The sequence below is a fragment of the Phalaenopsis equestris genome, unplaced genomic scaffold (assembly GCF_001263595.1).
Source record: "Phalaenopsis equestris unplaced genomic scaffold, ASM126359v1 Scaffold000094, whole genome shotgun sequence".
NCBI classification, from domain to species: domain Eukaryota; kingdom Viridiplantae; phylum Streptophyta; class Magnoliopsida; order Asparagales; family Orchidaceae; genus Phalaenopsis; species Phalaenopsis equestris.
This window is the reverse complement of record NW_018164536.1, coordinates 4331567-4344784: the sequence shown is the minus strand read 5'-3', so window position 1 is coordinate 4344784 and position 13218 is coordinate 4331567. Positions and strand designations below refer to the sequence as shown.

Genomic DNA, 13218 nt, shown 5'->3' with positions numbered 1-13218 from the left:
GTGTATGGTGACAAGACGTCCGGTGGTTAGCTCATCAGGATGTTCACGAAATATTTTCTCTCCCGCATGCCTAAATATTTAGTCCCACACCACTTACACAAGATAGATATTCCATCATCAATTCTATTTAAATGTAAAAATGAAAAATAAAATGCTCATGAAATTAATATTTTAAAAAAATTATTCTAATCAAATGAGCTTAAATGAATATAATACCAACAAAATCAAATTTATATTGTGTTTCCCTTGTTCGGCTCGTTTGCGCCAACAGTCGTACGCCCGTAGCCGAGTTGTCGGCGAGCGGACCAAACCGCGCTTCGGAAACTATTTCTTAGCTGTCAATACCCAACCTAACGCTGCCACGTCGGACGTGTAATTGAGCTCACGTATTTCAATTAATCCCCAGTTTCCATGCTTTTCTATACAGCTAAACAACCCAATGCAACCACTCCACATCAACGATTCTCAGACACGATTGCGGGCCCCGCAGAGAATCCAGCTGTACAACTTTTTAAGCTTAAATTCGATTTGGCGTTTAATTAAAATAAAAAAAAATAATGGAAAACGTTGCCGCAAAAGTGGATAAAAATAGCCCGTTCGATGTCCGCCACGTGGACATGGGAGATGTACGGCGTTGGCAGTGAAGCAATGATGTAGCTGGAGTATAAATTTGGTTAAGAAAGAGTCAAGAGAGGCTGGAATTGCCTCGTTCGTTCGGGCTGTAAGCTCTTGTAGCAAGAACCCTTCTGGAAGAGGGATCTCGATTTCTCTCTCTTTAACGTTCTTCATCTCCATTCTCTCTTCTCTTTGATTTCCGAGGAATCTAGATCAGCTGCGTGGGTTTGCGCTTCATAAATTTGGCTATCGGAGCGTTATCTTGGCGATGCAGGTGGGTTTTGCTTCTCTGTGTCGGTTCTGGATTCAATGCAGTTGATGTTTTCATTGTTGTTTCGTTGTGTTGCATTGGTGACAATCTTGTTCGTTTGATTTTTTAATTTTTTTGCGTGCTTGAAAGCTTGATTGCTTTTTCTGTGTTTGATGTGTTCTGTGAGGGTGGTATTTGTGTGACGCTAGGTATTTTGGTGGTGATTCTTTTTGTTTTTGTTTTTTTATTGCGTTTCTGCCTCTTTGAGCTATTGCATTTCCCTTTTTTCTACTTTTCTTCTTGCTTAGGGCTTTCAGGCAAGCAGTAGATCTGGGAAAATGTCGTCTCTGTTTATTATTATTATTAGAAATTTTTCTGAAAATGAATGTGGATTATTTGTTTACGATTCATTCTTCTTTCGTTTAAATTCATTCTATATCATGTAAAATCTCTCAGGCATGATAGGATTGCTCTTGATTCTGGCTTCGATTACTTGTTTCTACTAGAATGGATATCGCAGAGATAAGGTAGGGATGTATAAATGACGAGTTCGAGAATTAGTGGAATGCATAAACCAGATTCGTGCTGAGAACGATCTCGAGATTGAGGAACGATGGCACGGGGTGCGATTAAGGAGAATCTCAGATGGAGCAAGATCTATTCCTTTTCTTGTGTCCGTCCATCTGTGCAATTGGACTCGGATAATCCCCCTTCTCTCCAAGGGCCGGGCTATTCTAGAGTTGTCTACTGCAACCAACCTCAGGTTCACAGAAAGAAGCCTTTAAATTATCCCACCAACTACATCTCCACTTCAAAGTATAATATCATTACATTTTTTCCAAAGGCAATCTTTGAGCAGTTTCGACGGGTTGCGAACCTTTACTTTCTTCTTGCCGCAGCCCTCTCTCTCACACCAGTTGCTCCGTTTTCTGCTATAAGCATGATTGCCCCGCTGGCCTTTGTTGTTGGGCTCAGTATGGCAAAAGAGGCATTGGAAGATTGGAGAAGGTTTATGCAAGATATGAAGGTTAATCTCAGGAAGGTCAGAGTCCACAAAACGGGAGGAAAATTTGATTACAAGAACTGGCAAAATATTAGGGTTGGTGATATTGTCAAGGTTGAGAAGGATCGGTTCTTTCCTGCTGATTTAATTCTTTTTTCTTCTAGGAGATGGGATATGTTATGTGGAAACAATGAATTTGGATGGAGAGACAAACTTAAAGCTGAAGCGGTCTTTGCAGGTAACTCTGCCCTTGGATGATGATGAGGCTTTCAAGGATTTCAATGGCACTATTAGATGTGAAGACCCAAATCCATACCTATATACATTTATTGGCAATTTTGAATATGAAAAACAGGTTTATTCCCTTGATCCAAATCAAATTCTTCTTAGAGATTCAAAGCTCAGGAACACTGCATATGTTTATGGTGTGGCAATTTTTACTGGCCACGACAGCAAAGTCATGCAGAATGCTACACATTCTCCATCAAAAAGAAGCAAAATTGAAAAGAAAATGGATCGGATCATCTATATACTCTTTAGCTTTCTAGTATTGATTTCTCTGATCAGTTCAATTGGCTTTGCGGTCATGACAAAGCTTGGAATGCCAAAATGGTGGTATTTGCAGCCTAACAATACAACAAACTTGTATGATCCATCAAAGGCCACAACTGCTGGCATCTTTCATCTCATCACGGCACTTATTTTATATGGATATCTCATACCTATTTCGCTATATGTTTCCATTGAACTTGTTAAGGTATTGCAAGCAATGTTTATTAACCAAGATATACACATGTATGATGAAGAATCTGGGAATACTGCACAAGCTCGGACCTCAAATTTAAATGAGGAGCTTGGCCAGGTTGATACCATATTGTCAGATAAAACAGGTACTCTGACCTGCAATCAAATGGACTTTTTGAAATGCTCTATTGGAGGAGTGTCATATGGTGTGGGATCTAGTGAAGTGGAACTTGCTGCTGCAAAGCAAATGGCTTCTGAAGCTTCAAATGCTCCCGGCCAACAAAATGTTACTCAAGATCTCTGGGAGGACCAAGGGAATATCCTTGCATCATCAGAAATTGAACCTGAGAATGATGTTTCATTGGAAGTGTGGAACAAGAAACCAAGAATTAAAGGTTTCAATTTTGAGGATGATCGCCTTATGAATGGAAATTGGACAAGTGAACCTAATAGAGAGACCATTGTTTTGTTTTTCAGGATACTTGCACTTTGTCACACTGCAATTCCTGAACCTAATGAGGAAACTGGTGGATTTAACTATGAAGCAGAGTCACCAGATGAAGCGTCATTTCTAGTTGCAGCCAGGGTATTTGGATTTGAGTTTTGTAAGAGGACCCAATCCAGTGTTTTTATCCGCGAAAAGTATACTTATGAATGTCCTACAGAAAGGTAGCATATTATATGGATTTGAATGCCATTTTTATGTCTGAGGCAGCTGTTATGCATCATATAAATGGCTGAAATTTAATCAGTTCTTGGTATTTGTAGGGAGTTCAAGATTCTTGCTCTTCTGGAATTCAACAGCAAAAGGAAGAGGATGTCAGTTGTTGTGCAGGATGAATCGGGACAGATTAATCTCTTCTGTAAAGGTGCTGATAGGTATTTACTTCGTTCTCTCTTTATCAATGATTGTCCACATTATTTTTATTATTTTCTTAAGCTTATATCTGCGTTGACTTTATTGAACCGAACAGTGTTATATTTGAAAGATTGTCAAAGGATGGAAGATTCTATGAGAATGATACGCTAAAGCAGCTAAATGAATATGGGGAAGCAGGGCTGCGAACCCTGGCATTAGCATACAGGAAGTTAGGGATATCAGAATACACATCTTGGAATGATGAATTCATTAAAGCAAAGACGACTGTTGGACCTGAAAGAGAAACACTGCTCGAGCAAGTTGCTGAAATGATTGAACGAGACTTGATCTTAGTTGGTGCTACAGCTGTGGAGGATAAATTACAGAAAGGAGTAAGTATTTATGCTGGCTTTTCTCACAACATTGATATTCATTTTAACGTTTTCAAAATTTCGGTGTATTTTTAGGTACCTCAGTGCATAGATAAACTAGCGCAAGCTGGTTTAAAGATTTGGGTTTTAACTGGCGATAAGATGGAAACTGCTATAAACATAGGGTATGTTTGTTTTCTTTATAATTGAATTATATCTCTATTTTAAGCAAGCTTCGTTTTTTCTTTTGTGCAGCAATAATGAAATACTATCTGCATTTGCAGCTTTGCTTGCAGTCTTCTACGGCAAGGCATGAAACAGATATGTATATCAACAATGGACACCAACTTAATCGGACAAGATGCAAAAATGGTATTTGGATTGTGAGTGAACATTCAAATTTGGTTTTGTTTACTTTTTGTGTTTCATTTTGTAATTTTATCTCTAACCAATCAGGCTATAACGGAGAACATTGTGATGCAAATCACTAACGCATCCCTACTTGTGAAACTAGAGAAGGACCCTCATGCAGCATTTGCTCTAATCATTGATGGGAAAGCTCTAACCTATGCCCTGGAGGATGATATTAAGAAAAAGTTCCTAGACCTTGCTGTAGAATGCTCTTCTGTTATTTGCTGTCGGGTCTCCCCAAAACAGAAAGCTCTGGTAAAACAAGCGGGCTTTAACTTACTTTATTGCCATTAGTAAGAGTTTCAGACAATGCAACAAATGAATTATTTAAGATCTCGTAATTATTTTGATATTAGGTGACCAGGTTGGTGAAAGAAGGAACGGGAAAAACAACTCTAGCCATAGGTGATGGTGCTAATGATGTTGGCATGATTCAGGAGGCTGATATTGGTGTTGGTATCAGTGGGGTTGAAGGAATGCAGGTAAGAAACTCATTCATGAATTTGCATTTCTTTTTCTGCTATTAATGGTTTGGTAGTCTTAGCCATCTTGAATATAGTTACATAGCTGTTCCTTGGAAGATTTACATACATACCTCAATTTTTATACATTTACATACCTAACACCTAAACTTAAATTTTACATCTATGCTACCTTATGCATGAAAATGTGTTTTTCTCTTTTTAAAAGTTAAAATAATGATATTTTTTATGTGTGCTATGAAAGATTTGAGTTGTATAAATGTAAAGAAGCAACGTTTAGGCGTGTTGGGATGGAAATCTCCCTATACTTCTATTAGGGGTTTGCTCCAATTAGAAATCAAAACCACGCAGTGAAATGAGATCACATTGATTTGAGAAAACCGAAATAAAATATTTGAACAGAAGCATAACAAAAACAATTCAGAAAAACACACTAGGATTTAATATGGAGAAATCTGAGAACGGGAAAAAATCACGGAGCCACACCATAAAAAAATTTACTATGAAAATTCAGAAAAGTTCAAAATACTCACTTAGATCTCCTATCTATAATTGATGGAATTTATATGACTTTGCTCTAAGAGAAAAACATGTTGAAATTCTCCTTGACACATTCATTCATGAGAACCCTTGTTGAAACACCGCATGTGAGTCAGCTGCTTTGTCGTTGAATGGAGGATTTAAATCGAAACGGGAGAGTAATTGCGCTTAATGCAACCGCGGGCACGGGAATGTCGCGTCCTCTGTAACTGGGTGCTTAGGCTCCTAATAGACGACACGGGGGTGCTGCAGACCTTAGCGTTGGTGGCTCGACTTCAGTCCCTGACCTTGTTGTAGAATGCTCTTCTATTATTTGCTATCGGGTCTCCCCAAAATAAAAAGCTTTGGTAAAACAATCGGGCTTTAACTTTATTGCCATAAGTAAGAATGACATACAATGTGACAAATCAATTATTTAAGATATCTCATACATATTTTGATATTAGGTGACTAGGTTGGTGAAAGTTCGAACGGGAAAAAAAAACCTTAGTAATAGATGATGGTGGTAATGATTTGGCATGGTTCAGGAGGACCATCACTATGGCTAGAGTTTTTATTTTTTTTTCCTTCTTTCACAAACCTGGTCACCTAATATCAAAATAATTATGAAATATCTTAAATAATTCATTTGTTGCATTATCTGTGATTCTTACTAATGTAATTAAAGCAAGTTAAAGCGCTTGTTTTAGCGGTGCTTTTTGTTTTGGGGAGACCCAACAAAAAATAATAGAAGAGCATTCTACAATAAGGTTGATGAACTTTTTCTTAATATCGTTTTCATAGTCACATACTCTGGTGCGTCTCACCTTCAGTCTCAATCTTCATGAACTCCAACTAAAGCCAATCATAGCTCCAGTTTCTTGATATTCACCATCTTCATCAATATGTTCACAGGTTTTGAGTTGCGTGTATCTTCTCCAAGAACAACTGACCATCTTCTAGGAGAAAGTGTGTATTAAGTGATACATCAACTAGATGTCCTTTGTCCTGACATATGAAACAAGCTTTTAGCAAGACAAATTGCATTCATACTTTCACCTTAGAGCTTTCTAATCCCCTGCTTCTTGTTCAATCTGTCATAAAGCCCTGTAGCAAAATCTTCTTGTTATCCTCAGTGATAGTAATGTATTCGGTCTCTACAGTTGAAAGTGCAACAATCTTCTGTAATCTAGAAATCCAACTCATTGTTGTGTTCCCCAAAATGAAGATATATTCTGTTTTACTTCTTTTATTATCCAAATCTTCTGCTTGATTGGAATTTACAAATCTCTGTAGATTGATCTCTCCGCTTCCATAATAAAGTATTTTGTTGATTTTGCCCACCCGATAATCCACTTCATCGCCTTCCAATATTGCCTGCTTAGGTTGTCCATGTACTTGTTGACCGCTCCTACTACAAATGCAATATCTTGTATGGTAGAAATCATAACATATATGAGTCTCCCAGTTGCTGAAGCATACAGAGTTTTCCTTATCTGCTCTTGCTTTGTTTCAGACTTAGGAGATATCTCCTTAGATTGCTTGAAGTGACTTTTGTCTCTTATGTTAAATCTCTAGAGGATTTTCTCAACATATTTTACCTGACACAATTTCAGTGAACTTGCACTCTTGTCCCTGCTAATTCTAATCTCGAGAATTTTTCTGGTTGGATTTAAATCTTTCATCTCAAACTCATTTGACAATTCCTCTTTTAAGTCTTTGATTTTCTCTATATATTCCTCTGCATTCAGTATGTCATACATATGCAAAATGAGCAAGTTATAATAGCTACCAGAGTGCTTGAGTAAGCAACAATGGACTGCATAACACTTCATGTACACACTGTTTGACATGAACCTATCAAATCACCTGTACCACTGTCTTAGAGCCTGCTTCAAGCCTTAGAGGCTCTTAGTCGTCCCACAGATTATTTTTCTTTCTTGGAACCTTGTAAACCTGCAGTTGTACCATGTATAATTCATCTATATCTCCAAATAAGAAAGTTATTTTTACATCCATCTACTATATATGTCTCTACTACCAGACAAGATAATTCAGATGCATGTCATCTTCTTCACTAGAGAAAAAATCTCTGTTTATTCCACTCATTTCTTTTTATAAAATCCATTCATAACAAGTCTTGTCTTGTTTTGTTTGCTTCCATCTAACTTCTATTTCAATCTGTAGACTCATTTATTAGGTGATGCTCTTTTATCATTTGATAATACTATCAAATCTCAGGTCTGCTATGAGTCCAAAGATTACATTTCTTCATCCATGATAAGCTTGCTCTCCCTTGAATTTGCAACTTGAGTGGCCTCCTCAAAACAGTCTCGTTCACTACTATTAGTTAACAACAATCAGTGCAACAAATGAGAATACTTAAGTATTGGTTGTATCACTTTAATGGATCTCTTGACTTCAGCAGCAGGTGACTGAGGAACTTTCTGTGCTCCATCTGGTCGAGCATTTTTTTTCTCCACCCTCCTGATTGCTAGTAGCTTTGATCTCAACATACTTGGACTTTTTAGAAGTTATTGACTGATTATTTTTTGTTCTAATCATATCTTTGTACATCTCCATTTTATTAAATGTAACATCCTTACTTCTGACGAATTTCTGATTATGATAATTCCAATATTTGTACCGAAAGTCATTTGATCCATATCCAATGAAGTTGCACTTGACATATTTTGAATCAAGCTTACTTTTGGACCCTGCATCAACATATACATTTGTCGAACACGCAAATATTTTTAAATGGGATAAATTTACCTCTGTGTTTCTTTAAGTTTCTTCATGTAATTATTCCTCCAAAGATATTGATGGACCATGGTTAATCAAATAAACATAAGTATTCATTGCTTCATCTCGAAACCATTTTGGCAAGTCTGCGTGTAGTCTCATGATTATGGAAAATCTCTGTGATTTTTTTATTCATGCACTCAACCACACAATTCTTCTGCGGGTGTCCTTAGGATAGTGGACTCATGTTTGATTCCCTTTGTAGAATTCTTAAACTTTTGATCACGATAGTCGCCCTCATTATTTGATCGAAGACACTTCAACTTCAAGCCTATCTTGTTTTTTATCATAAGCCTTCTACCTCTTAAAAAATCCAAATACGCCATATTTTTACTTTAAGAAGTAAACCCATACATTTCTGGTGTGATCACCAATAAACATGACAAAATAGTGAGAACCTATGGATTTAACCGGACTCCATACATCAATATGCGCTAACTCATGTTTTTTTGACTTCACCACTCACCCACTTCTAGAGGATGAAATTTTCTTTTGCTTGTCATATATACAATTTTCACAGAAATCTTGATCTATTGATTTCAAAACCTAAAATTTATGTTATGAAAGTAGGGGCTTCATCTATTTCTTGCTCACATGAACAAACCTACGGCGCTATAGATCTACATTCACATTGGTTTCAACCACATCAATGAAACCCGTCATTTCATTTATCAGATAAAAAGTGCATTCAATCTTACCCCGTGCTATCACCATTGCCCCCTTGGTCACCTTCCATGAATCACCTATGAAAATAGTCACGAGCTCTAATTTTTCCAATTAACTCATAGAGATGAGATTTCTCTTCAGACTTGGAATGTCTAACTTTAGTAAGCTTCTAGGCTGTTTCATTTGACAACTCAATGTCCACATTATCATTTCCTATGATATTAGAAGCCTTGTTGTCTCCTAGATTAACCTTCCATAGATCTCATTATGAATGTAAATTTTGATTATCTCTTTGTTGGACATGTGTGAAAAGAGACACATAAATTTACTATATAAGATTCAACGTTGACTAGGAATATCATCTGAGAGTCTCATTGGATTTTATCTATGGAGGTATTTGTAGAGATTTCTTTTTTGTCATCCACCACCAGATTTCCTTCAAGCTTTACAATTCTTTTTGAATTATTCTTTCTTTCTACAGTTCTAATATTCACCTCTTTCATTTTATTTGCTTGACCTAGACTTTCCTTTCTTTGATTTGAATCTGTATTTGCTTGAATTCCTGTCCAAATTAATTCCTTTATTTTTCTAATTTAATGCAGAACTTGAAAATTAATTCCTACCCAAAATTAATTTGCTGACTTTCTGCGAACTTCATCATTCTGCACCATACGGTATCGTAAAGTTAAACTTCATGTTCCCAAAAGTGTTACCGTTGTGACCAAACCATCCCAGCTGTTCGACGATGAAGACAATATTAATAGTGTCTTGACTTCTTTATCAAACTTGATCCCTACATAACACAACTGACTCGTTACAATGTTGAAATTGTTTCAATAATCTGCCACCGAACGACCTTCATAAAATAAAAACCTTGTTTGATGCCGAAGATTTTTCGTACATATTTGTTAGTGTCGTCATGAGATTCATCATGATTTTCTCATTTATTATATTCAATGCAACAAACGAAGAAAGTGATAAACGGATCAAGCTTAGGACGGTTCTATCCTGCACCTCTCATACCTCCATAGTCATAAACTAAGGCTTCTTGGTGAAAACCTATAGTGGAAAATAGTTTTTTTTTTTTTTAATACAAATAAATCCTCCACTTGTATCCTCTAGAACGTGAAGTTCATCCCATTGAACTTTATCTATTTTGTATCTTAGTTCGTTCATTACTGCTTTCACGCTAATCAAATACCCCACTCTGAGACCACTTTATTTGAATAGAAGTTTCCCTATACTTTTATTAGGACTTCAATCTAATTAGAAATTAAAACCGCCCCACTTATTTGAGAAAACTGGAACAAATTTTTTGAATGGAAGCTTGACAAAAACAATCCAGAAAAAACATACTATGATTTAATGTGGAAAAATTTAAGAACGGAACCCCACTTATTTGAGAAAACTGGAGCAAATTTTTTGAATGGAAGCTTGACAAAAACAATCTAGAAAAAATATACTATGATTTAATGTGGAAAAATTTAAGAACGGACAAAACCAACGGTGCTTCACCACCAAGAAATTTTCATTATGAAAATTCAGCAAGGCATAAAATACTCACTCATATCTTCTCTCAACAATCAATGAAACTTACAGGACTTTACTCCAAACTTCTTTTCTCTCGTTCTCACAAGAGAAAAGCATGTTAAATTCCTCATCCTCGAACTTTTCTAATTCACTAGAATGTTGTTGAAACTTCGGCGAGAGATTCTACTGCTTCTTCTCTGAATTTAGCATTTAAATCGAAATGGGAGAATGATTGCACCTAGCATGCCCGCACCACTTAATTGGCACTGGAATGTTTTCCCTCTTTAACTGGGCACATAGACGCCTGATCGACGGTGTGGGGGCGCTGCAGACCCCGGCATGGGTGCACCTATATGAGTGTGGGTGCGCGGCATCCTTTGTTTGCAGGCACGGGCGCACGACACCATCTGTTTGCAGGCGCGGGCGCGCCTCGCCAGAAAGCTTCCTGCTGCTTGGCCTGCTTCCTTGAGGTTGTGGGTGTTCTTCAAGGCGCCACACCTCCACAATGTGTTACATATATAAATACATAAGAATTGGGAGATATTCATATAAATGCCACGTGTTCCTTCAGTGATTGGCATATCCAACATTTTGACAGTATATTGAATTTCTGCAAGCTTAGTTAGCTCTTGTCCGCTCTTGCCAGGCAGTGATGGCCAGTGACTTCTCCATTGCCCAGTTTCGATTTCTTGAGCGGCTTCTTGTTGTCCATGGCCACTGGTGTTATAAAAGAGTAGCCCAAATGGTAAGATTTCTGTACTCGTTCTTAATTGCTCCGCTTTTGCTTTATATTTGTTTTCTACTTGTAAATTCTTTTTGTTTTATTTCTTCTGTCTACTTTCAGATCTGTTATTTCTTCTACAAGAACATAGCATTTGGTCTCACCATTTTCTACTTCGAGGCATTTACGGGCTTCTCAGGGCAGTCTGTCTATGATGATTGGTATATGCTGTTATTCAATGTAATTCTAACTTCATTACCTGTGATATCACTTGGAGTGTTCGAGCAAGATGTTTCTTCTGAAGTTTGCTTGCAGGTTTGTTTAACATCTTTTTTAGAGATTCTGCAACTTTTAAAGTTTTTTGTTTGTTTGTTTTTTTTTTTGGATCTGTTCTATTAGGATCTTGTAAACGTGTTTGGTATGGAAAAAGTCTGCTGCCGTTCACAAACGAATTGAGTCGAGCTCAAGCTACCCTCAACTTAAGTTTGATCTTGTTTTAATTGAGTTCGAACTTGCTCCTGAGCCGGCTTTTTTATTATGAAGTAGAAAAAAACATTATAAATTCAAGTAATTGTTATGATAAAATAACAAATATAATAAGCTTTTAGGAGAAAATTGATAAGAAAGCACTTGATATAAAAAAAAAAAAAACAAAATATCATTTTAAATTTTTTTAATAAGAAAGCACTTGATATAAAAAAAAAAACAAAATATCATTTTAAATTTTTTTAATAATTTATAAATAAATTCTTCAGTTTTAATATATTTTGAGTGTTTTTTATATTAATTATTTTTTAAATGAGTTGGCTCCCGAGCCAACTGAGTCTGAGTTGTGGCCCATTTGAACTTAGTTTGTTACCTAATCGAGCTCGTTTTACGGGTCACTTATCATGACGAGCTCGAACCGGCTCACAAGTCAGCTTGGCTCAATTACTCCGCTAGCCGCCCTTGCTGCAGAACCTTAAGCTCTTCACTTGGATGTTTTTTTTCTAGCTTACTGAATTTTCTTCTCTGCTTCGTCTAGGGTTTTTCACATAAATCTGTGTAATTCTTTTTACTTCTTTTTCTATTCATCGCGTCAATTTCATAACTAATTTGAAGCTCTCACTAAAAACTTTGCCGATTCCCTTCTTAATACTTACTCAACTCCATGCAGTTCCCAGCGCTATACCAGCAAGGTCCGAAGAACCTATTTTTTGACTGGTATAGAATCTTCTGTTGGATGGGGAACGGCCTCTACTCATCTCTCGCCATTTTCTTCCTAACCATTATCATACTAGACGACCAAGCTTTTAGAGCAGGAGGCCAGACAGCCGACATGGCCGTTGTTGGCACCACCATGTTCACCAGCATCATCTGGGCTGTTAACATGCAGATTGCTCTAACGATGAGCCATTTCACATGGATCCAACACCTCTTTGTATGGGGCAGCATTGCCACCTGGTACATCTTCCTTGTCGGCTACGGCTCATCGTCGCCGCTGTTCTCCAAAAACGAGTATTGTATTCTAATGGAAGCCCTCGCGCCGGCACCCATCTACTGGGTTATCACTCTCCTCATCACTGCGGCTTGTAACATTCCCTACCTTGCCCACATATCATACCAGCGAACTTTCCATCCAATGGACCATCATGTGATTCAGGAGATTAAGTATTACAGGAAGGATGTGGAGGATGAGTCTATGTGGAAGAGAGAGAGGTCGAAGGCGAGGCAAGAGACTAAGATTGGATTCACAGCAAGGGTGGATGCCACCATTAGGCAATTGAAGTGTAAGCTTCAGAAGAAAGCGTCCTCCTTAAATGTGCACAGTGCATCTTAACATGGCTAAGATCACCCATTAACTCTTTTTCTGTTTTTTCCTTTTTTGTTGTTTTTTTTTTCATAGTTTTATAGTTATACATTTTCGGCACTCTTGTATCCATTCGCTTAGCCGTTTTGTTATAGTTTTTTTGCCTGAATTAAATTATTTTTTTCTTGTGTTCTGTGGGGGGAGGTTTTGATTTCCCCATTATAGATGCTGAAAGTTTTCTTGTACAATAGTTGTATAATGAATAAAGTCGTCTCCTGAGATTGCAAGGTTTTCTCATTCCATTCACTGGGAAATTTACATAAATATCACACAATTCCTATGTATTTAAATTTCTAACTCCTAAAATTTGATATTTGCTATATTCTAGAATTCCCTTTTCTCTTGTAATGATCACCCTTATTTATAAGTAGTGTTGTGGTGTGTGTGTGTGTA

The 13218-nt window shown here is 37.1% G+C and overlaps 1 pseudogene; it reads left to right on the top strand.

Moving 5' to 3' along the window:
* Nucleotides 1-710: 710 nt before the first annotated feature.
* LOC110020212 lies at nucleotides 711-13076 on the top strand (annotated as a pseudogene).
* Nucleotides 13077-13218: the final 142 nt, after the last annotated feature.